The sequence below is a fragment of the Salmo trutta genome, chromosome 38 (assembly GCF_901001165.1).
Source record: "Salmo trutta chromosome 38, fSalTru1.1, whole genome shotgun sequence".
Taxonomy (NCBI): domain Eukaryota; kingdom Metazoa; phylum Chordata; class Actinopteri; order Salmoniformes; family Salmonidae; genus Salmo; species Salmo trutta.
In genome coordinates, this window is record NC_042994.1 from 9,147,899 (window position 1) to 9,174,278 (window position 26,380).

The 26,380-nt window shown below is 41.0% G+C and overlaps 1 long non-coding RNA gene across 1 annotated transcript; it reads left to right on the plus strand.

The window, feature by feature from the left end:
- The first annotated feature begins 20,987 nt into the window (after positions 1-20,987).
- LOC115178315 (uncharacterized) lies at positions 20,988-25,726 on the plus strand. The gene is made up of 2 exons (XR_003872597.1): positions 20,988-21,094; positions 25,630-25,726. It is a non-coding gene; the product is annotated as an uncharacterized LOC115178315 (long non-coding RNA).
- Positions 25,727-26,380: the final 654 nt, after the last annotated feature.

Sequence of the window (26,380 nt, forward strand, 5' to 3'; positions counted from 1 at the left end):
TACCAGTCAAATGTTTGGATACACCTAGTCATTCAAGGGTTTTTCTTTATTTTTACTATTTTCTACATTGTAGAATAATAGTGAAGACATCAAAACTATGAAATAACACGTATGGAATCATGTAGTAACCAAAAAAGTATTAAACAAATAAAAAGATCGTTTTCATTTGAGATTCTTTAAAGTAGCCACCCTTTGCCTTGATGTCAGCTTTGCATAATAGAAAATAGGAAAATAAAGAAAAACCCTTGAATGAGTAGGTGTGTTCAAATTTTGGACCGGTACTGTACATTATAGTTACCTGATAAAATTGCACATCATTTAATATTATTAAGACAGTTAAAATGTCATTTCTGACAACAACAAAAAAGATAATCAATCATTCCGTTGTATAACCCACTGTAAAGCAAGGCATGCACTTCAGTTTCAAAGGAACCGTAGTTACAGAAAGTACAAACTGCACACCTTTATCTAGGGGACTGTTTGTGTATCGACCAGGGGCCACGACACACCTACATTTTGCAAAAGATAGTTCTGTCCCAAAAGATAGTTCTGTCCCTACTATTTGCAAATCATAGTTCTGTCCCAAAAGTGCATTTAAAAAGGCAGTAGGTTTGTTACTTTCAGGCTTATTTATCAGTTGGTACCACTTTAGTTCATTGCTCTTTAAAAGTGCTGATTCAAAAGCATTACGGTCGTTTCTAGGATAGACTCTCTCATTTCTAGAATACACTGTCTGTATCCATCCATATGGATGGAGTTAAAAAAGGCTTTGACATATAAAATGTTTATTTGCCGTTGCAACATCACAAGCCCATAAAAATATATGTTGACATAGACATTCATTTGGCATGCTGCAAAATCTCTGCCACTTTTTAAAAAGACATAGACACTTTGTGATGCAATAGAGTTTTCCAGCTCAAATCGCCTTGAATCGCAGCATTTAGTATTTACCCACAACAAGGTCAAATCTGCACGCATGGTTAAAAACAGCATTAAAACCAGTACAGTAACATTTCTGTTCCCCCTTACTGCTGCATCATAATTCATAATAGCTAGCACCAAACAGTTTACTGAAACATTTAAAAGGTAGCACACGCAAGTATTTCACTTTGCAATAATGTGACCAAGGGCACCATTCACATGGTTAGCTTTGTACTTAACAGACACATTGTAATCCACAAATTCATTAATAATCAACCCCAAATACTTGTCCTCACTGACAACATCTAGTATGACAGAGCCACGGGACAAATTAAAAAGTGTACTAGGCCCTGCTGACTAAACACATGCTGTCTCTGTTGCACCTACTGTTGCACTTTGCGGGACTATAGACTGCAGTCTGTTATTATGACCTCTGGTCTGCATAAGGCCCAGGGTTGTTCTTGGTCAGGTCACATGGTCAGGGAAACTCATTGCCTTACGCATGGGTTATATCCTCAGAGGGTTGGAATGTTTTCAGTGAGGCGTGATGTCAAGCGTGTGTAAAACCACATTTCAAACCAATAAGAGACATACAGATGTAAGATCTTCATTTGAGCTAGTTGACTACAGCAGGAAAATAATCCTCCAGCAACAGGAAATTACAATTATGTGGCTTATGATTAATGGACATTTTTTTGTAAGGCTTGATACATTTTGCGTTAGGGCAGATCAAGTCTGAAATTTTGACGTGGAAATTACAAACTTTAGAAGCCTTTTTAAGCCTTGGATACACTACAAGTTTGCATTTCCTGCCGTGCAGGAAAATTCGAATCAACAAATGAGTGATCAAATTAAGATCCTACATCTGTATTGCATGTTTAGCTAATCACATCATGTCAGCTTACTTGTCATGTTGTTGCTCCTTTCTCTCTGCTTCCATTTATTAACAATAATCCTCCTCAAAACTATAATTCATTCCATTTCTAGCATGAGACAAAATTATGACTTGAAATGCTAAACAAATTATTTAATTGGTGTTTTTGCCAAGTTTTTTTTTCACTCCGAAAATAAATTCCTTTATTTAATTTTTTTATAATGAGCATTAACATACATACATGGCTCGTTATCTTGTTAATAATAATGTGGTTTTGGAAATATACATGTTTTGTGAAAAATGTTAGTATCGGGTTACTTTAGGACAAGCAAACAGCTACTCTCAGTCAATAGTTCCTCTTTCCAGAGCTGTCCACAAAAATGTCACATGTACAGATTTATTTGATAATTCCTGGATAAGCAAATTGGAAATTGCGCAGATTAAACGCTTACATTTCACACACAACACAGGCCATTCAGGGGCTGACAAAATACCAGGCAAATTAAAAAATGAGTTCTCCGAAAACTCATTCTAATCATTTGATGCAACAGCAACGATACTGTAACGAGTGTCGTACAGAGTAGACCAAGGCGCAGCGGGTTGAGTGCTCATCTTAACTTTTATTGAACACGTAACAAACCAAAACAAGAAAACGAACGCACAGTATTGCAGGCTACACACAGCTATGCAAAATAAATAAATAAATAAAAAAAAAAAACTTCCCACAAACGACAGGTGAAAAAGGGCTACCTAAGTATGACTCCCAATCAGCAACAACGATGTACAGCTGTTCCTGATTGAGAGCCATACCAGGCCAACACAAAGAAATATACAACATAAAAAAACCATAGAAATACAAAACATAGAACAAACCCCAAAACCCCGACAACACAAAACAAACACACCCCTGCCACGCCCTGACCAAACTACAATGACAAATAACCCCTTATACTGGTCAGGACGTGACAGATACTCTTAAATAAAAAGACAAAAAGGGCAGTCACATGGGGAAATGCAGAGAGTGCATTGACAAGGAGTTAGTCTGGTGTAGTGGTTAAATCTGTCTGGGCTGTAGCGTGTTGTCATGCATGTAAACTCGGCAAAAAAAGAAATGTCCCTTTTTCAGGACCCTGTCTTTCAAAGATGATTCGTAAAAATCCAAATAACTTCATAGATCTTCATTGTAAAAGGTTTAAACACTATTTCCCATGCTTGTTCAATGAACCATAAACAATTAATGAACATGCACCTGTGGAACGGTCGTTAAGACATTAACAGCTTACAGACGATAGGCAATTGAGGTCACAGTTATAAAAACTTCGGACACTAAAGAGGCCTTTCTACTGACTCTGAAAAACACCAAAAGAAAGATGCCCAGAGTCCCTGCTCATCTGCGTGAACGTGCCTTAGGCATGCTGCAAGGAGGCATGAGGACTTCAGATGTGGCCACGGCAATAAATTGCAATGTCCGTACTGTGAGACACCTAAGATAGCGCTACAGGGAGACAGACGGACAGCTGATCGTCCTCGCAGTGGCAGACCACGTGTAACAACACCTGCACAGGATCAGTACATCCAAACATCACACCTGCGGGACAGGTACAGGATGGAAACAACAACTGCCCGAGTTACACCAGGAACGCACAATCCCTCCATCAGTGCTCAGACTGTCCGCAATAGGCTGAGAGAAGCTGGACTGAGGGCTTGTAGGCCTGTTGTAAGGCAGGTCCTCACCAGACATCACCGGCAACAATGTCACCTATGGGCACAAACCCACCGTCGATGGACCAGACAGGGCTGGCAAAAAGTGCTCTTCACTGACGAGTCATGGTTTTGTTTCACCAGGGGTGATTCGCGTTTATCGTTGAAGGAATGAGTGTTACACCAAGGCCTGTACTCTGGAACGGGATCAATTTGGAGGTGGAGGGTCCGTCATGGTCTGGGGCGGTGTGTCACAGCATCATCGGACTGAGCTTGTTGTCATTGCAGGCAATCTCAATGCTGTGTGTTACAGGGAAGACATCCTCCTCCCTCACGTGGTACCCTTCCTGCAGGCTCATCCTGACATGACCCTCCAGCATGACAATGCCACCAGCCATACTGCTCGTTTTGTGAGTGATTTCCTGCAAGACTGGAATGTCAGTGTTCTGCCATGGCCAGCGAAGAGCCCGGATCTCAATCCCATTGAGCACGTCTGGGACCTGTTGGATCAGAGGGTGAGTGTTAGGGCCATTGCCCCCAGAAATGTCTGGGAACTTGCAGATGCCTTGGTGGAAGAGTGGGGTAACATCTCACAGCAAGAACTGTCAAATCTGGTGCAGTCCATGAGGAGGAGATGCATTGGAGTATTTAATGCAGCTGATGGCCACACCAGATACTGACTGTTACTTTAGATTTTGACCCCCCCCTTGTTCAGGGACACATTATTCAATTTCTGTTAGTCACATGTCTGTTGAACTTGTTCAGTTTATGTCTCAGTTGTTGAATCTTGTTATGTTCATACAAATATTTACACATGTTAAGTTTTCTGAGAAGAAATGCAGTTGACAGTAAAAGGACGTTTATTTTTTTGCTGAGTATATATCATGATAATAATCAAAGAGTTTGCTGCTATTCAGTATGGAAACTGGCTATAGTAGTAAATGTGGAAAGAATATCTGAAAGATTTGTAAAATGTCAACTTAGTATCCAGAATAAAAGAATGTCCAAGGAAGTACAGTATTCATCTGTGATCAAGAGGGAGTTCCCTAACTGTCAGCCAGAGCTTTGTGGCAGCAGTCCCACAAAATATCACCACTGCACCTGACTATGAGAAACCCACACAGGAATCCATTTGTTACTCAGCACTCCATACAGATTCAATTCGGACTTTGCAACTGTCCCTTTCAGATATTGGATTGTTACTGTACACTGTATGCCTTTGTTCTTGCAATTCAGTCAGGCACTTTCTATAATACTACGTAATATCTTCATAATACTTTCTGGATTTTTCCCATCAAGCAATTCAAAATACACTACATGACCAAAAGTATGTGGACACCTGCTTGTTGAATATCGCATTCCAAAATCATGGGCATTAATATGGAGTTGGTCCCTCCCCCCTTTGCTGCTATAACAGCCTCTACTCTTCTGGGAAGGCTTTCCACTAGATGTTGGAACATTGTTACGTGGATTTGCTTCCATTCAGCCGCAAGAGCAATGCTGAGGTCGGGCACTGATGTCGGGCTATCAGCACTGCCTCGAAGTCGATGTTCCAATTCATCCCAAAGGTGTTCGATGGGGTTGAGGTCAGGGCTCTGTGCAGGCCAGTCAAGTTCTAGGCCAGTCAAGTTCTTCCACACTGATCTTGACAAACTATTTCTGTATAGACCTTGCTTTGTGCACAGGGGCATTGTCATGCTGAAACAGGAAAGGGCCTTCCTCAAACGGTTTCCTCAAAGTTGAAAGCACAGAATCATCTAGAATGCCATTGTATGCTGTAGCGTTAAGATTTCCCTTCACTGGAACTAAGAGGCCTAGCCCAAACCATGAAAAACAGCCCCGACCTTTATTCCTCCTCCATCAAACTTTACAGTTGGCACTATGCATTTGGGCATGTAGCATTCTCCTGGCATCCGCCAAACTCAGATTTGTCTGTCAGATTGCCAAATGGTGATGCGTGATTCATCACTCCAGATAAAGCGTTTCCCCTGCTCCAGAATCCAATGGCAGCGATCTTTACGCCACTCCAGTTGACTCCAGCCGACAAGCCTAAGCTGCACTTAGACTTGTGTGTGGCTTCTCAGCCAAGGAAACCCATTTCATGAAGCTCCAGACAAACAGTTGACGTTGCTTCCAGAGGCAGTTTGGAACTCGGTAGTGAGTGTTGCAACCGAGGACAGGCGATTTTACGCGCTACGCGCTTCAGCGTCTTGTTCTGCGAGCTACCACTTTGAAGCTGAGCTGTTGTTACTCCCAGATGTTTCCACTTCACAATAACAGCACTTTCAGTTGACTGGGGCAGCTCTAGCAGGGCAGAAATGTTATGAACTGACTTGTTTGAAAGGTGGCATCCAATGACGGTGCCACATTGAAAGTCACTGAGCTCTTCAGAAAGGCCATTCGACTGTCAATGTTTGTCTATGAAGATTGCATGGCTGTGTGCTCAATTGTATATACCTGTCAGCAACAGGTGTGGCTGAAATAGGCGAATCCACTAATTTGAAGGGGTGTCCACATACTTTTGTATATATAGTGTACATCACATCAAGTATTGTATTGTCGATGCCAATGTTACCAATGAACAAGGCATGAACCATTGCCATGAACCCTATGGTGTTATATTGTACAGATATAGAATCTTAATTTGATCACTATTTTGTTGATGAGAATTTCCCTGCACAGCAAGAAATGCAAACTTGTACTGTATTCAAGGTTTTAAAAGGCTTCTAAAGTTTGTAATTTCCACTTTAAAATGTCAGACTTGATTTGCCCTAACATAAAATGTATCAACCCGTACAAATGTTTTTCCATTAATATTATAATACATATAATAATTATCATTTCCTATTGCTGCAGGATTATTTTCCTGCTGTGGCAAACTGGCTCAAATTAAGATCCTGTATCTGTACATGGACCTAAAGCTGTTTGTCTCATATTACTGTACCATCTGCCTCTGTCAGTTGAAACAGTTTAACAGCCAAAGTTCCCACTTTTACAACCCATTGTAAATACACCTGTGTACTCAGATAACAGTCACAAGGCTGCCAATTGCTGTAGCACTATCTAGCACTATCCTTCAGCTAGAGTCATACAAGCAAGGGGAGGAAGAGAGGACGGTAAGTATCCATAGTGCCACCGAGATGAACTAAAGTCATTATAGATAACCTGACTTCAACAGTCCCTATTACCTTTAATTATATGAAGCCATATGTCAGTGTACTGGAGACCGATAACTAATACATCAACATAGGTTATAACTATAATGGTTAAACGTCACTATTTTGACATATTCTAATGAGACCGTGTTGAAGCAGAAATAAGAAATGATTTTCGGTTAAACCATTGTGTAGCTAGAAGGTGTATAGAGCACTGCTGTGGAATCGAGGCCTGACTTTGACATCAAAGATTTGAATGGAAAGTTACTGGTTATGGTCAGATGTCTTGGTTGGTCCCTCGGAGTCATTTCTTTGTAGCAACATCATTGTTATGTTAAACATGTCCTCTTGCTTAACGGTGATGTAAATGCTATTTGCAGGTCGCTGGTTGTGTGTAGGTCATTGTGGTCGTGGTCATTTTGTGTTTTTGGAGTTAAGTCAATAACATAGCTCTCCTCTTGGCCTTACAGTTTATTACAATCCCTTTGGTACAATTTCCACACGTATGTGGTAGCTAAGTCTTAGTATGAATGCACAATAGAAAGTTTTGAATATGAGACTTTCTGTGTTACACATGTTACCAGTGTGGAGTTTTGGAAATTCACCACATACTTCTGAAAATAGCACCAAAGCGATTGAAGAAAACTGTAATGCCCAGTAAACTGTTTGAAATGAAGAACAATCACAGTAAGTCCATTTAGACATTGAAATGTAATGGTTTATAATTGAAATGTAATGGTTAATAATTGAAATGTAATGGTTAAGAATTGAAATGTAATGGTTAATAATTCATCAAATGTATTTATAAAGCCCTTCTTACATCAGCTGATATCTCAAAGTGCTGTACAGAAACCCAGCCTAAAACCCCAAACAGCAAGCAATGCAGGGTAGAAGCACGGTGGCTAGGAAAAACTCCCTAGAAGGCCAGAACCTAGGAAGAAACCTAGAGAGGAACCAGGCTATGAGGGGTGGCCAGTCCTCTTCTGGCTGGGCTGGGTGGAGATTATAACAGAACATGGCCAAGATGTTCAAATGTCCATAGATGACCAGCAGGGTCAAATAATAATAATCACAGCGGTTGTAGAGGGTGCAACAGGTCAGCACCTCAGGAGTAAATGTCAGTTGGCTAATAATAATTAAAATGCAATGGTTAAAATAGAGTTGTAATGTGGTTTACATAATGGTCTTAGATGAGATATGAATATATATATATATATATCATGTTTAATTAGTGGTTTGTTTGTGTGTAGCATTTCCAAGCTATTTTAACCCCACTTAGCTGTTAATAGGTCTGTGTCTCACCGATTGCTCAAGGCACAGTAATCATAAATAACAATGTTCTATTAAATGAGTACTCTCTAACGACTACAAAGGTTATGTTTTGATTAATTCATGAATAAAATGGAACTTGACCAAGTATGCCCTGAGTCTACAGACATTACAATGAACACTTGAGTAGAACAGCACGCACTGTGTGTGTGGGCGTGTGTGTGTGTGTGCGTGCGCGTGTTTGTGTGTGTGTGCGTGCGTGCGCGTGTGTGTGTGTGTGTGTGTGCGTGCGTGGGTGTGTGTGTGTGCGTGTGTGCGTGCGTGCGTGTGTGTGTGTGCGCGTGTGTATGTGTGTGTGTGTCGGTACAGTAACAGCCATGCCCCTCCAGTGCCCCAGTAGCAGTAATAACATCTGGGATAAAGGGCCGAGCCCCTGTTAATTAGCTGTAATGAAAGCGGGATGATGTACACTCATTCAGACAGGAGCTGCCTACCCACCTTTCATTCTCTCTGGTGGTATCACGAAACAGCCTTGGATACAACTCAATGGAAAGCACTATAACAGAAGAGTACAGCAGCAATTTAAAGGTCAACATAAACCTAATTGACCCTATAGTGTATATATATGAGTGTAAAACAGCAGATGGACTATACGCTTATGGAGGGGTTTGAAGTATCGGCTTTGCTAGTGGTGTTGACTGCTGCTGTCCTACGAGTGTCACCTGTTTATCCTACTGAACAACTAGACATCACCCAACACCTGCTCAGCTTAATGAAGTAGAAAGCTCTTTCAACAGCCTGCCTTCAGCTATTAAGTGAAATGAATATGCCTACATATTTTGCTCATCCTGACTGGCACTACTCTCTAATGCTTTCCCAATCCACCTAAATGTGTCTAATGCATGTCTCCTAGCTGAGATATTATTACTTATTAAGACATGAATAATTCTATCCAGAACAGACATGACTTTTCCCCCAGATAAAAACATTCTGCTCCTTCCAAATGGCACCCTATTCCCTATGTAGTGCACTACTTTTGACCAGAGTTCTATGGGCTCTGTTGAAAAGTAATACAGCATAAAGGCAATAGGCTGCCATTTGGGATGCAGGCAGGGAGAAGTGGACTGGAAGTAAAGTGTTGTTTCCCCAGAGGGATCAGTCTACAACTTGTTCTATGGTCCAGAATACATTTGCATGTTATTTTTCAGCCTCTGTGTGTGTGTGTGTGTGTGTATATGTGTGTGTGTGTGTGTGTGTGTGTGTGTGTGTGTGTGTGTGTGTGTGTGTGTGTGTGTGTGTGTGTGTGTGTGTGTGTGTGTGTGTGTGTGTGTGTGTGTGTGTGTGTGTGTGTGTGTGTGTGTGTGTGTGTGTGTGTCCTAATACCTGGCCTGTCCAAGCTGCTGTGTGTGTGTGTTTAAACAAAGACAGATAGTCTCCCTGAGGAAGTCTCTCCTCTACTCCCTGTCACAGTTCCTTTCTGCCACACTTTCACACATTCCTAGTGTTCTCTGCTATTCCCAGAGGCTCTGAGACTGAGGTGAAGAGAGCACGGTCAACCTCGGGGGTCTGTTAGTTTAGAGACATCTGTCTGGGTACATCTACCTACCCAGGGTCGTCGTCAGAATGAATCAGTTGGACGGGCATTTGTTTTCCATAGGGGGGATTTTTTTCACGTGACTTCATAGGTGTGCATGTGCTTGTGCGTGAACACATTTTTTTTTATGGGTGCTATTGTTAAGACTATAGGTGGCGCATGAGTTTCAAGTTTTGAGTAGCTTACAATTTATCCTACCAATGGCTATTGGTTGAGACGCAGGGCCCGCTCTAGCTTTGTACGTCAGGGTGGGAAATTAGAAATGTGAATTGGGCCAAGTTGGAGGTAATAATGCATTTAAGTTACATCTTATTGAGATGCATGAATACACCACACCAGATTTTACGAATGTTCTGCAATTGTATATAGCAATGACATACAGTATGTTCACTACTTAGTCAATTGATTAGATGATTTAATCAATGTAAATAAATTACATGAATTGATACAGTAGTTCACCTCTCTGTTTTCTATTACTCTGCAATAAAGACGTTGAGACAACTTATGGTACTTCAAAATATTGTAACCATGTGTTCAAGCTAATCAAATCAACATTTATTTATGATACAGCGTAGTGTACGCTCAAAATACAATGAAAGTCCCACTCGCAACTAAAGCTCTCCTCACAAATAGTGCAATGCTATTAACTAGCTTTAAGCACCAGCTATCAGAGCAGCTCCCAGATCACTGCACCTGTACATAGCCCATCTATAATTTAGCCCAAACTACTACCTCTTCCCCTACTGTATTTATTTATTATTTTGCTCCTTTGCACCATATTATTTATATTTTAACTTTGAACTTTCTTCAAATTATAAATCTACCATTCCAGTGTTTTACTTGCTATACTTTATTTACTTCGCCACCATGGCCTTTTTTGCCTTTACCTCCCTTATCTCACATCATTTGCTCACATTGTATATAGTCTTATTTTTGTCTACTGTATCATTGATTGTATGTTGTTTTATTCCATGTGTAACTCAGTGTTTTTGTATGTTGTCGAACTGCTTTGCTTTATCTTGGCCAGGTCGCAATTGTAAATGAGAACTTGTTCTCAACTTGCCTACCTGGTTAAATAAAGGTGAAATAAATAAAAATAAATAAAATTAAGCCCAAATGTATTTACATTAGGCTATAGACGAGACATAGCTATACCATGTAGTCATAGGCCTATAAGGCTATACTGCAAATTAGAGTTTTTTCCTGAACTTGTATTTATTTAACCAGGCAAGTCAGTTAAGAACAAATTCTCATTTACAATGACGGCCTTCCCCGGTCACACCCGGATGACCCTGGGCCAATTATTATCCTTCAGCACCATAAGTTGGTTCAACTTCATTAACATAATTATGCGCTCCTGGCGCTGTCCTTTTAGAGCCACGAAGGGGCTCTCCAATCGCTTAAAATAACAATTATCAAAATCTGTTGCCTACAACTAATAGACCACATTCATCACTTATTAGTATTATTGTTATTACAAATAGAAGATTCTCACTTCTCACAATGAGGCTCGTTTAGTAAAATTAGATCAAAGCTGAATCAATGTCTCTCAAGATCACATAAAGATTCCTCTTGGTGACCTAGAAGGAAAATGATTTTGTCATTTCCTGTTTTACTTCTGGGAGAATGCCATTAACAATTGTGATTACCTTTGTGCAAAGGAAGGAAGCGAAGTTTACTCTCTTCCGCTAATTTCAACCGTGTTTATCATGGCCAAATAGCTATACATTTTTAGGATATAGGCAATTTTGACTTTGTTTATCATGGCCAAATAGCTATACATTTTTAGGATATAGGCAATTTTGACTTTGTGGCTGTGTAATCTAGTGGAAAAACTTTATCATCCGCACACGGGCTTCAAAATCATCACGCCAGTTTAAGCACCGCCTTTGCCCAATCCTGATTTGTCCAAATAATCAATGACGAAAACCTCAAACCAGGAACGACTGCTGCAGGTAATCTACTTGAGCCTTGATAGATTCTTGCCGTTTCATGTTCTCGAGAATCTGTCCATGAGAGATTACATAACGAGAAATTAGTATTTTACGTAACAGAACAGAATATAATAGCATAGCATAGTAGGCCTATAACGTTACTGTTACAACAAAAACGCCTCCTAATGAGAATTCGATTTTAGGATGGTTATCTGAAGATGAATAGTTACAGGAGGGTGGTTCTCCAGGAACAGGGTTGGAGTGAATACCTACAGGAGGGTGGTTCTCCAGGAACAGGGTTGGAGTGAATACCTACAGGAGGGTGGTTCTCCAGGAACAGGGTTGGAGTGAATACCTACAGGAGGGTGGTTCTCCAGGAACAGGGTTGGAGTGAATACCTACAGGAGGGTGGTTCTCCGGGAACAGGGTTGGAGTGAATACCTACAGGAGGGTGGTTCTCCGGGAACAGGGTTGGAGTGAATACCTACAGGAGGGTGGTTCTCCGGGAACAGGGTTGGAGTGAATACCTACAGGAGGGTGGTTCTCCAGGAACAGGGTTGGAGTGAATACCTACAGGAGGGTGGTTCTCCAGGAACAGGGTTGGAGAGCCCTGTTCTATAATGATTAGCTATTCAATAGCCTACAATTTAAATTGTTCTCCCTTACCCTAAAAAATATCACTACATCACTGCCTATGGGCCAGTAAGCCTAGGCCTATAACTTCTATAGTCAACTAAGTAAAATACATAGGCCTAAAGCCGACAAATAGAAAACAGTAGAAATATCCTGAAGAAAATGCAGGTTATTTCAGTGGCATTCACCTCTCTGCTCAGCCTGTCCACCTCCCTTTCTATCTGTCTTGACTTGAGCTATCTGCTAGTGAAGTGCAACATTGTGTGAAATAAATCAACTGGGTCCAGCCTGAAGCTGTTGCTAGCGGACTTGCAACATTGTATCAACTAGCCTATTCTGGGCACCTCAGAGATTCCTGCACCAGTGAGCTTGGGACAGCCAGCTGTTTTGGCAGATTCAAATCAGACATCCCCAAATGCGCATTTTCCTACATTTGCGAGCAGCAGGCCAGGTACTTCTAATCGTGCTCAGGTGCGCATGCTCCCTCAACATTACCAGGACAGAGAAACCAGACACGTGCTCCCTCAACGTTACCAGGACAGAGAAACCAGACACATGCTCATTGCTCATAAAAATAATGTAAAGGTTTTGTCAATATTGTCATATTACCTGTAAATGATGCTTATGAAATAAAATAAAACTTGTTCCTCACAAGTGTAGCAGGTTGTGAACTCCGCAAACAATGTTTCCACCAAGAATGAGAATGTAAACGACTGTTATTAATACATGCATTTACAGAAGTTAATGTAGCCAAATTAAGGGAATTAACAGTACATTTACTAGGACTACTGGTGAAATATGTAATGGGGAATAAATGATCAAAATGTCAATATTTTATTTGGACGGGCAAGGATATACGGTAGGGTGTGCCAGGTCCCCAAAGGCCCACCCATAACGCTGGCCCTGCACCCACCCACAGATCTCTATCTCTCTGAGTCAGCATAGACTAAACTAGACTTGAGCATCCAGCAGGGGTCGGAAGCAGGCAGCGATGTGTTTTTCCCTTTTCCCAATAATTATAATATTTTTTTGTATGTTTTTTTTTTTGTTAAAAAAAACTGAAATCACTGCGAATTCAACAAAAAATTTGATTAATTTAGGAATTCTGTTCCCAAATATTGCCACAAATTTAAAAAAAGTGTGTCTCAAAGTATTCAAGGTATGAAATTATTATTATTTTCAAATACAAATTATTTTTGGGCTTAGTTGTGGTCAATTTGCATTATTGTTGTTTTGGCCCCCCCACCATCTTGTCCGACAAATACGGCCCACGGCTGAATGTACAGTAGTTGCCTACCCCTGTTATACAGCATAGGCTATACATTAGACCATACTGCTATTCCATACACCCTCACCAACCCATTTCCCCTACTGAAATTACAATAGTCAAGTGGTTGAATCGAGTTGTTAGTGTGTGTGTGTGTGTGTGTGTGTGTGTGTGTGTGTGTGTGTGTGTGTGTGTGTGTGTGTGTGTGTGTGTGTGTGTGTGTGTGTGTGTGTGTGTGTGTGTGTGTGTGCGGGCGTGCGTGTCTGTGTGTCATCATTTACTGCCCAATCAGCATTTACCAGCATGGGCCTATATGCAAATCACAGGTGATTCAGAAGATAATGATAGTAAATGCGTTCTGACACAAAGCCATATTGGAAACGTACATCTGTCTTGCATTTTCAATATGGCTGGTCTGACTAACACAGATCTCTCTATCCACCCCCAGATCTATTATTACCTCCCGCTGATCACACTTAGCAACCATCGCCATGGGAACCGTTTTCATGTTAGGCGTAGTCGTCAAGGAGACGTGGCTGAAAGCATAACGGGACCCTCTCTCGTGCTCCTCCTGCCTTCTGTTCTGTGTCCAGTACAAACGTAGCCTGGTCCCAGATCTGTTTGTGCTGTTTGTGCTCAATGACCATAATATGTCTGTATACAGAACAAACAGATCTGGGACCAGGCTAATACAAATACTCGTTGCTCAGATTTTAAAAAAAGAGTTTGTCCTTCGGATGTACAAGAGGCAATCACTGTACGTTTCTGGTGATTAGACACACACGCACATACATACGAATGCACACATGCACTCACACACACACACACACACACACACACACACACACACACACACACACACACACACACACACACACACACACACACACACACACACACACACACACACACACACACACACACACAATTAGCAATTTGGTTGCAGTCCCATTTTGAATTGTCCACTCTCTCAGCTAAGCTGCCTGCCTAATCCAAATGTAGTATAGTAGTGGGTTAAAGAGGGGGCTGTGGAAACAGACTGGCTTTCATCCCATTACTGCATTACACACTGAAAGAACAGTCTAAAGGGCACCAGAAAGGGCTGCTTGTGTGGATTGGAGTGTGTGTGTGTGTCTGTGTGTCTGTCTGTCTCTCTTCCTCTGTCTCTCTCTGTGTGCGTGTGTGTTGAGACAATTATGTTGCTTTGATTTGTGACAGAACCAGATGGTTAACAAACGGATGAATGTACAGCTGAACCACCACTGAGAGTCTATACTCACTTTGCTGTGCTTAATAAACAACCACAACCATTTGTCATTGGCTTTTATGATCTATTGTAGACTACCCTTGAGAGCTACTTCAACATACATGTAGACTACCTGCTTCATTCAACTGAGTGAGTCACACACACTTCATACAGACATATAACACACACACACACACACACGCGCGCGCACGCTCACACACACTCACACACACACAGCTCTGAATGTCTCGCTGCTGTATCCACTCAATTATTTCCACAGTAAGGTTATACCCCACAGGTTGCTGTGTGTGTGATATTAGCCACTCGATTGTGTGGCCTTGACGTCTCTCATCTTGTTTCTGATAAAAAAAGGAACACTGTCTTCATTTGTAAATGTGTCAAGTGAGAAAGTGCAAAAACATATATTTTTTTAAATACAACTGGCACTCACACACACACAACAGACCCCTACAAATGGTTATTCTCCATTCGTGTAATATCTCCCTGTCCTTTTATCCAGTGGTGGAAAAAGTACTAAATTCTAATACTGGAGTAAAAGTAAAGATACCTTAATAGAAAATTACTCAAGTAAAAGTGAAAGTAAAAGTCTAAAAGCATTTGGTTTAAAATGTACTTATGTATCAAAAGTAAATGTAATTGCTACAATATATTTCAGTGTCAAAAGTAAGAGTAGAAATTATTTCAAATTCCTTATATTAAGCAGACCAGACCCTACGATTTTCTTGTTTTTTATTTATTTACGGAAAGCCAGGGGCACACTCCAACACTCAGACATAGTACTTTAAGGTATTTTTACTGAAGTACTTTACACCGCTGCTTTTATCTATGGGATAATTGTATTGGAAATGCATGTTCAAGTATGCACTTAACGGAATAAAATGTTTTGCACGTCAGCAATCAAGTGCTCAGCATTTTTCATCATCATAATGATGTGACAAGTTACAATTTGCATTTTAAAGTCTTATATCTTGAAAACTTGATTGCTGACATGCAAAACAATTTGTACTGTATCAACAGTAAAATAGTTTTGGAGTGGATTATTCCTTTAAGTAATTGTAATCCCCGCATTATGTTTTTATTGTCACCCATTCATTTCAATATAATTACTATAATCTAATGACCAGTTGCAATTATTAAAAACGCTGCTGTTGGCACAATAAGTATTATTAACGACGCTGGAACACAGAATACCTGAAGCATGATGCACCAAGGCGTGAAAGCCCATCCTGACAATAATTACTATTGTCTCCCATGGGCTACAGCAACAGAAACGAGTATAATAGAATCCTCATTATAATAATGCATTTCATAAACCTACATTATGCAGAGATAAAGTAAAAGTATCCCTATTTGTATATAATGAATATAGTGAATTGTGGAGTATATTGTGATTATAGTCTAATGAATTGCTAAAAACCCCAGACCATGCGAGTTTAACGTTTAATACACCCATTGAGTGTTGAGTTAACAGATAGCGGTCTGCTACAGGCGCTGTTCTTCAGCACCACACCACTATTCACACTGGACTGGAATGGCATGCAGGGATTATCTACAGGAGTATGGAGTCAAATAAATCCATCCATTCAGAATAATCCCTGCACATTCCTCATTTACAAATGCATTTAGGCAATTTTTGTGTTCGTGTTGCCTAGACTACAGGCATACTTTTCCATTGATAATGGAGGATGCTCACGTTAGAAGCACTTGTATGTGTGTTCACAGTAAAACATTATGCTAGATCTAATTTGTTAGCTATAAAGTGGCAAATAAAAAAAATATAAAACTGAATATAACATTTCTCAATAGTTACCGACCTTTCTGAGAGCCCGGAAGTCTTTGAAATCTTGTCTGATGCAACGTTGAGATGCCCGAGACGTTATTACCCATGTCGGATTTATGTTCACTGTCCTGATGTGCGCTCGAGCTCCAGTGGTTTTAGTGAAATTGTCCAGTTTAGTTTAATTTCTAAAGAAGCTGTCATGTTGTGTTGAAGGGGGTACATGCTACACTTTTGCCTTTGACAAAAGAGCAGAGCTTCTTTTGTTGCGGACACGTCATCCAAATACCAAATACACCGTTTTAAAAGTGGGACAAGCGGCGGCGCAGGTGTGCTGCGCGTGCTTAGAACACTGGAGAGAGCAGTAGGAAGAGAAGCACCTATTTCCTAGATTTGGACAGTATTTTCTGTAGGCCTACAACCTTCAGCTAAACTCATGAGTTCTACAAAAGTAAAGGATTTATGAAACCTAGAAATACAAACATGCAACAGCAAAAACATCTCTCTTTGTAAACATATGGGAATATGAACACTCACCATGTCCCCACTGAATGGAACTTGAGTAAAGTAAATGATTTATGAAAAATGGCAACATGCAAACAAATATCGCAGGAATGAATCATTCAGATGAGAAAACATGGAGATGGAGATGCTATATCTATCACCAAGCCATGAATTGTGTAAAACTGCCATCTAGTGTAAAAACAATTACAACTAAATAAAGACTGACATCACAGAACAATCGGACCATTACAATTAGTAAAAGTTAAGACATTGACATTTAGGTAATGTAGCCTATTGATTCATTATTTTATGGGAGCCCCTGGAAAATATTTACTCGGTTTATGCGTAAAGGCTGTTTTTCCAATAATTAATGAACACACTGCCATGCCCGCTGGCAAAGAGCACCAACTCTGCCAAAGTCACTACCGAGCGAATGTTGTCCCAGGAAGACAATCATACGACCAACTTTTCACTTTTAACCAAAGTCTACATTGCGAAAAAAAATTGCTGCCGTCGCTGATGTGCAGTACAGCTTAATTGTAATGGTTATGGTGCAGGTTGTCATTAGTGTTGAGCTATGAGCGCACTAATTTGCATTATTCAGTAGGCTAATTTTGAGCAGAGAAGAGAATCATATTAATTATGTAGCGAACCCTGATTGCCCTTATTTCTATGGCCATCACCAGTAAGCTTGGGAACATTTTTCTTGAATTCCTTCTAGGAAATGAAAAAGACTATACATGGAAAATGGTTAAAGCTTTACTTGAAAAATGGTTGATGCATCACAATGATTATCTTGCGTATTACGTCTGTTTAGGTAATCACACATTAGGAAAAGAAAGGTATATTGAATGATAAGATAGTACAAAATTAAGGTTAAAAACATTTGAATATATGTATTTTATATTAAGGCGAGAAACAAAAAACATATCTGCATCGCAGTGCTTGAGACCCAGGTTCGATCCCAAACTGTTCCAACCGGCTGTGACCGGGGGTCCCATAGGGCGGTGCACAACTGGCCCAGTGTTGTCTGGGTTAGGGGAGGGTTTGGCCGGGGGGGACTTTACTTGGCTCATCACGCTCTATCGTCTCCTTGTGACGGGCAGGCACCCTGCAGGCTTGACCCTGGTCGTCAGTTGAACGGTGTTTCCTCCGACACAGTGGTGCAGCTGGCTTGCGGGTTAAACGGGCGGGAGTGCGGTTTGGCGGTTATAATTTGAAAACAGTTATTTTCAAACACTATGAGATTGGTGGTGATGTGAGGAGCAAGAAAATAATGCACTCCCTTGGGCTAGGAACACGTTTTGAAAATCCCTGTTTCTTTTTTTTACGTTTAATCTTACCTTGTGATGTCACAGAGAAGCATTTTTTTGGGGACCTTTCTTCTTATCTTTTTAACCACAGATTATAGAAACGTGGTGTTTTCCAATATGTAGACACCAGTGGTGGAAAAAGTACTCAGTTGTCATACTTGAGTAAAAGTTAAATGTCTCAAGTAAAAGTGAAAGTCACCCTGTAAATTACAACTTGAGTAAAAGTCTGAAGGTATCTGGTTTTAAATGTACTTCAGTACAGTGGTGGAAAAAGTCCTCAATTGTCATACTTGAGTAAAAGCATGAAGTAAAAGTAGTCGACACTATTATTATTTACAAAAAATGACGGTCAGTCGGGCACACTCCAACACTCAGACATAATTTACAAACACAGTACTTGTGTTTAGAGAGTTCATCAGATCAGAGGGAGTAGGGATGACAATACCTTATATTGATAGGTGCGTGAATTGTACCATATTGCTGTCCTGCCTGAGCATTCAAAATGTAACAAGTACTTTTTGGTGTCAGGGAAAATGTATGGGAGTAAAAAGAAAAAATATTTTCTTTGGAAATGTAGCGAAGTAAAAGTAAAAGTTGTCAATAATATAAGTAGTAAAGAAAGTACACATTCCCCAAAAAACTACTTAAGTAGTACTTTAAAGTATTTTTACATCGTTACGTTACACCACTGGTAGACACTGGTTTGGTGCTGGAAATGATGAATATGAGGTTGGAAAGTGGCAGAATTGCCCTTTAAGTTGGCAACTTAACAAGCTTAGATAAACAATAGCACCTTATTTTGATGCACTGGTTTATGCAGATTTTCTTAGGCCTAGGTATGCCAGGCACATAATAGTGCTGTGTGCATTATTTTATTACCAAGAATAGTGAGATAAGGCTAAAGCATAGGGCTGTTCGTTCTCAGCTGAACCAACTGAGGTTCGCAAATCAAATATATAATATAATTACATCTTGAACAGTGCATTTTCCCTTCACGGACATTACTATGACTAGAAACAGAAACCTGAACAATTATCTGGATCCTGGCCCTGCAAAGGTTGATAAATGAAGGACTCATGCCTCTTCTGTTGCAACTTCAAACCTGTAATGCTTTGTTTGTGGTACAGTAGACAGACCTCTTCACATCTCTAAATAGAACAGGGCCTTAGCATACAGTGCACTTCAGTGTCTGCCTGCCAGAATACTTGCTAGGCTACATTGTCTACTTTTTAAAATATCCTGTTTACATCTTGTGTCCATCCACCCACAGCTCCAGCAGAACACCTAGGTCTGTCAAAGATGTGGCGGAAGGAGACAGAGGAGAAGGAAGTGAAGCAGCCGGTTGCACATGGACCTACCTGGGCACCAAGCAGTCATCTGTAGGCTACAGAGCCAAACCTGCAGAGCCAACTATTGCAGAAGAGAGGAAGCAGTTGAGGCTGTGGCAGCAGGCAGCAGAGAGGAATCAGCAGAGGCTGAAGCAGCAGGCAGCAGAGAAGAATCAGCAGAGGCTGGAGCAGCAGGCAGCAGAGAGGAATCAGCAGAGGCTGAAGCAGCAGGCAGCAGAGAGGAATCAGCAGAGGCTGAAGCAGCAGGCAGCAGAGAGGAAACAGCAGAGGCTGAAGCAGCAGGCAGCAGAGAGGAAACAGCAGAGGCTGAAGCAGCAGGCAGCAGAGAGGAATCAGCAGAGGCTGTGGCAGCAGGCAGCAGAGAAGAATCAGCAGAGGCTGAAGCAGCAGGCAGCAGAGAGGAATCAGCAGAGGCTGGAGCAGCAGGCAGCAGAGAGGAATCAGCAGAGGCTGGAGCAGCAGGCAGCAGAGAGGAAACAGCAGAGGCTGAAGCAGCAGGCAGCAGAGAGGAAACAGCAGAGGCTGAAGCAGCAGGCAGCAGAGAGGAATCAGCAGAGGCTGTGGCAGCAGGCAGCAGAGAAGAAACAGCAGAGGCTGGAGCAGTAGCAGCAGAGGCTGGAGCAGTAGCAGCAGAGGCTGGAGCAGTAGCAGCAGAGAGGTAGCAGTAGCAGCAGAGAGGAAGCAGTAGCAGCAGAGGCTGGAGCAGTAGCAGCAGAGGCTGGAGCAGTAGCAGCAGAGAGGAAACAGCAGCAGAGGCTCGAGCAGCAGGTGAGGCCACCACGACCAGGGCTCTCTCTCTCTCTCTCTTTCCCCTCCTCTCCTATCCTCCCCTTTCACATTCTCTCTCACCCCCTCTCCCCTTCCTCTCCCATCCCTCCATTCTCCAGTCTGTTCACATGGGCACAGACAGGCCAGGGAGTGCCAACTTGGCCTTTGGTGCCCGTTGGTTGTGATTGGTTCCCTCTGCCAAGTTGGATGCTGATAAATGCTCAAGCCTTTGCCATGGTTTGGCTTGTATCAGTGTGAATGCAGCACATCTTTTTTTTTTTTTTTTACATTTTCCTTTTTTGGCATTAAAATTGGTGTTTGTCCTTTGTGACTAATATTTTGACACATTTGCATTGCTGCTTATCAGACACATTTTAAACACACAGGCACTTTGTTTCTCTGCCTTTCTCTCATCTACCTACACTCATTGGAATTAAACTGTACATCTACGCTGTTGGGAGTTTGGATTTGATTTGTGCCACCTTTACCCCCTTGCAGATCCTCGATGAGCGAACCACAAAGGACATAGAGCAGCTGCAAGAGAGAAACACCAAATTACAACACACACACACACACACACACACACACACACACACACACACACACACACACACACACACACACACACACACACACACACACACACACACACACACACACACACACACACACACACACACACACACACACACACAGAACAGAACGCCCTGAGTATGGAGCTGCTCAGCTGTCCCTCGACAATCAGCCCAAAGGGCATCCAACCTGAAGGTAAGCCAAGCTACTCACTGAAAACACACCCAGGAGAGTGTGAGTGTGTGTGTGTGTGGTGTGTACGTGAGTATGTGGATCTTTGCTCCTGTGTGTGAGTATGTGCCCCTGTGTGTGTGTTTGTCATCTGTGTGTGTGTGTGTGCGTCTGGAGAAGACTTCACAGATGAAAGCCCCATCCATAGAGAGATGCCTCTCAAAGTGTTGCCTACTGCGGATCAAAACAACATGGCAGCAGGATCTTACATAATAAGAGTTCTGGGATCCCAAGGTTGTTTTTTAGGTTGCTTTCCACACACCCTATATTTGCTCCAAATGGTACCCTATTCCCTTTCTAGTGTGCTACTTTTAACCAGGGCCCATAGCGGTCCACATAGAGCTCTGGCCAAAAGTAGTGTACTTTATAGGGATTAAAGTTGCCATGCAGTTCAAAAACAGTTTTTTATTTTGGGAAAGTGGGAATTGAAAGATATTTGACTTATTCTGAAGGCTTCAAGAACTTCTAATGCAATTCACTTCCTTGTGCACTTGTGCATAACCTAGCCTCCTCTCGCCTTAGGCAACTCTGTTTGTGGAGATGTGTGATGGAATTTCGGTTTGATTACAGGTTTTTTTCAATCATTTTGGCACTTTTTTCAGAGATAAGTGTTATATTTTCAAATCTTTACGTACAAAACTCTAAGCTGATAACGCTTGTAATACCCCATATGTCATTTTCAGGACATTTGATTGGGCATTCATTGGGGTTTCACACGTCTTTCACCCCTGAGTCATTCATGCAAAATATACGTTTTCTGTGAAATACCATGAGAATGTTTTGTTTAGTCACCAATACATCAGATAATGATAGGCTCACCATATTGTCATTTTAACTACCATTACATCCAATAGCAAAAATGAATCGCTGAATAGAAACAACAGTAGATGGTAAATATCATTTTACGTACAGTATTTGACTATAACTTGACATGCACCATTTAAAAAAACGATAATTTGTATCGAATGGCAGGTTGAGAAAAATGTGTCTTACAGTTTCATTATCCATATACAGTACATACGTAGGATAAATCCTCAGAAACGGGTATTGTCAAGCAGTTGGCTACTGTAAAAACGTAGCACGGTGTTGGATGCCGTTTCTGCCCCACCTTTTCTATCTGACTTGTCAACTGATACAGTATTAACTGTCTCTGCTTGAAATCCATCAGTTTACAGTGTATCAATGAAATTCAGATAATGAGTGGAATATATTGTTTTTTAAACTGGGTGGTTTGAGCCCTGAATGCTGATTTGCTGACAGCCGTGGTATATCAAACCGGGTATGATAAAACATTTATTTTTACGGCTCTAATTACATTGGTAACCAGATTATAATAGCAATAAGGCACCTCGGGGGTTTGTGGTATATGGCCAATGTACCACGGCTAAGGGATGTGTCTAGGCACTCCGCATTGTGTCGTGCCTAAGAACAGCCCTTAGCCGTGGTATATTGGCTGTATACCACACCTCCTCGGGCCTTATTGCTTAAATATACAACCCAGGCATTTCAGCAGTGCATTATACATTACACTATAATCCCAAATGGTAGCACATAGTGACTCTTTCCACTTTGTCCTATTGAAGCACACTGGCTGATGGAGAAGGATGATGTAGTATTTATCGACATATACATATATATATGATTTGGTTTCACCTTCCAACATCAATTATCAAATTGATACATTTATGAGGTCAAAATATAGAAATGTAATCTTCAGCAGTTATCAAACTATATGTTACAGTAACTGAGCAGGCACTACATCATTTTGGTTCAGTAGTTTTCCATTTTGAGCAGTTTGACTAAGTGATAGTTAATTGTATTGTTAACAAATGACAAGAAAATAATATAAAAAGTAAAGTGAATATTGCATTTTGAAAAAGCAGATACTTAGATTGAGTATTGTATGTATCCAAATTCAAAGACTGATTTGGTGCATTGAAAAGTGACTTTGTGAATGTGTTTGTTGTACTCACTCAGTTGAAAACGTGCTTAGAAAATTACGCCAAAGTGATAAAAAAAACTGTAGTTGGCTTCATGTGTCTTCACAGGTTTTCGTTTGTGTCAAATGCTTGATATGGGGCCTACAGGTAGAATGAATACTACATATCCTATCCATTGAAATTCTCTGTACTTCACTCTCCACACTCAATGGAAAGCTACACACAAACTCCTTCCACAGCTCTGACATTGATATCCAGTGCATTGAATCATGGCTAAATAGAGACAGGTTACTTCGCTACTGAACTAGACATGTCTATCTGTCTATCAAACTGAACTAGACATGTCTATCATACTGAACTAGACATGTCTATCATACTGAACTAGACATGTCTATCTGTCTATCAAACTGAACTAGACATGTCTATCAAACTGAACTAGACATGTCTATCATACTGAACTAGACATGTCTATCTGTCTATCAAACTGAACTAGACATGTCTATCAAACTGAACTAGACATTTCTATCAAACTGAACTAGACATGTCTATCATACTGAACTAGACATGTCTATCTGTCTATCAAACTGAACTAGACATGTCTATCATACTGAACTAGACATGTCTATCATACTGAACTAGACATGTCTATCTGTCTATCATACTGAACTAGACATGTCTATCAAACTGAACTAGACATGTCTATCATACTGAACTAGACATGTCTATCTGTCTGTCCTACTGAACTAGACATTTCTATCTGTCTATCATACTGAACTAGACATGTCTATCAAACTGAACTAGACATGTCTATCATACTGAACTAGACATGTCTATCTGTCTGTCCTACTGAACTAGACATTCCTATCTGTCTGTCCTACTGAACTAGACATGTCTATCTGTCTATCATACTGAACTAGACATGTCTATCTGTCTATCATACTGATTTAGACATGTCTGTCCTACTGAACTAGACATGTCTATCTGTCTATTCTTTGACATGTCCATAAAGATATAGCCTACAGATGGACGTCAGTCTAGAGACTGTGATTCTGGTCCTAAATGTACAGTATCTTTCTTGATGTGATATTGATTTATCATAGGAGTGGGATGCACATATTAAGACAAGCACAAGGGGGCACTGGCTAGACACAATTCATCACATCAAGCACATCAGCACTGAAACGCTTTTACTCTCCATTCATCAGGCTTAGGGTTGCAAAGCTACCGGTAGTTTATCAAAGTTACCGGTAACTTTGGTAATACATTTGAAAAAATGTATTCATATATGGTATTAATTTTTTATATCTGATATTATCCATGAGTTTCTAATGGATGGACCATTTGGTTCAAGAGAAAATAGCCTAATTAATGAAAAAAAGCATCTAATCAACAATGGAATTATTTTCAATTAACTCTGCAAGTCTTCCAATTTTTCCATACATTTCTTTATTACACTCCATGTGTAACTCTGTGTTGTTGTCTGTGTCACACTGTTTTGCTTTATCTTGGCCAGGTCGCAGTTGTAAATGAGAACTTGTTCTCAACTAGCCTGGTTAAATAAAGGTAAAATAAAAAATTAAAAAATAAAATAATTGTATTTCATTATTTCATATTTTTGACATGTGATTAGGTCACACAGAGGGCCAGAGATAATTACAGACACCTGTAAAAGTACCCAAAAGGGCCACTAGATGTCTTGTGATAGATTACATTAAATACTAAAAAGATACAAAAAAATCTGGTAGTTTACTTGTAGACTTCGGAAGTTTCCAGTAATATAAACTCCCTTTGCTAGCATTATCAGGCTACAGAGATGCAGCCATTTGAAATGAAACATACATGATCTTGAAGCATAACATTATCCATGCCATGACCCTTCTTGTGTTTAAAATGAGACATATGTAACCAAGTGAAAACTATAGCAGGAGAACGGCAGCGTAGCATTCTCACACGGCAAGCCTTTGTCATGTTGACACCACGAGATGCATCCTGATTTCAGATAAAAAGTTTTCCTCATGCTTGAAGGATCATTGTCATTTTCGCTGAAGTGGATATGTGATTTCCCAGGCAGAGAGAGAGAGAGGGCGAGAAAGACAAGGGAGAGGAGGGACAGGGGGACAGAGAGGGAGAGAGATAGAACGAGGGATAGGGTGAAAGAGCAAGAGACAAACAAACAAAGTGAGAGGTATTGGGGATCAAGAGGAGGGAGAGACAAAGGAGAGAGAGAGAGAGATAAGGGAGGGATGTAAAAAGAAGAGACGGAATAGTTTGCCCAAACCATTGTAAAACACTCGTCTTCCTCTAGCAAATCCTCTTGAGAATGGAAAGGCCTCTCCTTGAGTTGAGAAAATTGAACAGGAGCCTTCATGCCAGCAACACAATAAATACCTCTTATTCACTCTAATGATTTCTCCCTCGTTCTCTCTTGCCCTCCTTTCTCTTCTTCTCTCCTTCCCTCCCCTCCTCTCTCCCTCTTCTTCACCCTCTTCCCCGGTCTCCCTCCCTCTCCCTCCGTCTCTCTCCCCCTCCCTCCCCCTCCCTCCCTCTCCCCGTCCCTAGATGAAAGAGAAAGAGGTGAATCGGATGTGTCAGGAGATTGCCTAGCCAAGGAAGATGAGAGAGGCCACCCAGACGTAGTTAGACAGACAGACAGACAGACAGAAGGGGATTCGGAGCTGGAAGAGGATCCGAGCTGCAAAGGGACATTTTAAAAACCAGGTATCTGGCCTGGAGAGGCAAGGACACACACACACACACACACACACACACACACACACACACACACACACACACACACACACACACACACACACACACACACACACACACACACACACACACACACACACACACACACACACACACACACACACACACGGCTGGTTGGGTTGACAGGTAAACGTCTCCTCTGTGTCTGTTTCACTGTCCTGTCAGAAGCACTCCGTTTGACAGTGAGACTCCATTCTGACATCTTCTTTCAGCGACACTGAAAATATTTGTTAATGATTTCGTTTGAGGGCCCTTCTAAGAACAAAGTACCAGAATTGATCTCTGTCTCACATGAAAAAGAAAAACAGAAACATCATTCAGTCAATAACATTTACTTATAAAGCCCTTTCTACGTCAACAGTTGTCACAAAGTACTTTCACAGTAACCCAAAACATGGCATCTGACATGAGACTAACCGCAATAATTCTGTGATGATGACTCATTACTGACATGATGATAGCTGGTGATTATGATTTAAGGAAGAGATGACTATGTGATTAATCAGGTTGGAACGTTGGGGTCCCCACACTAAGTCGTGTG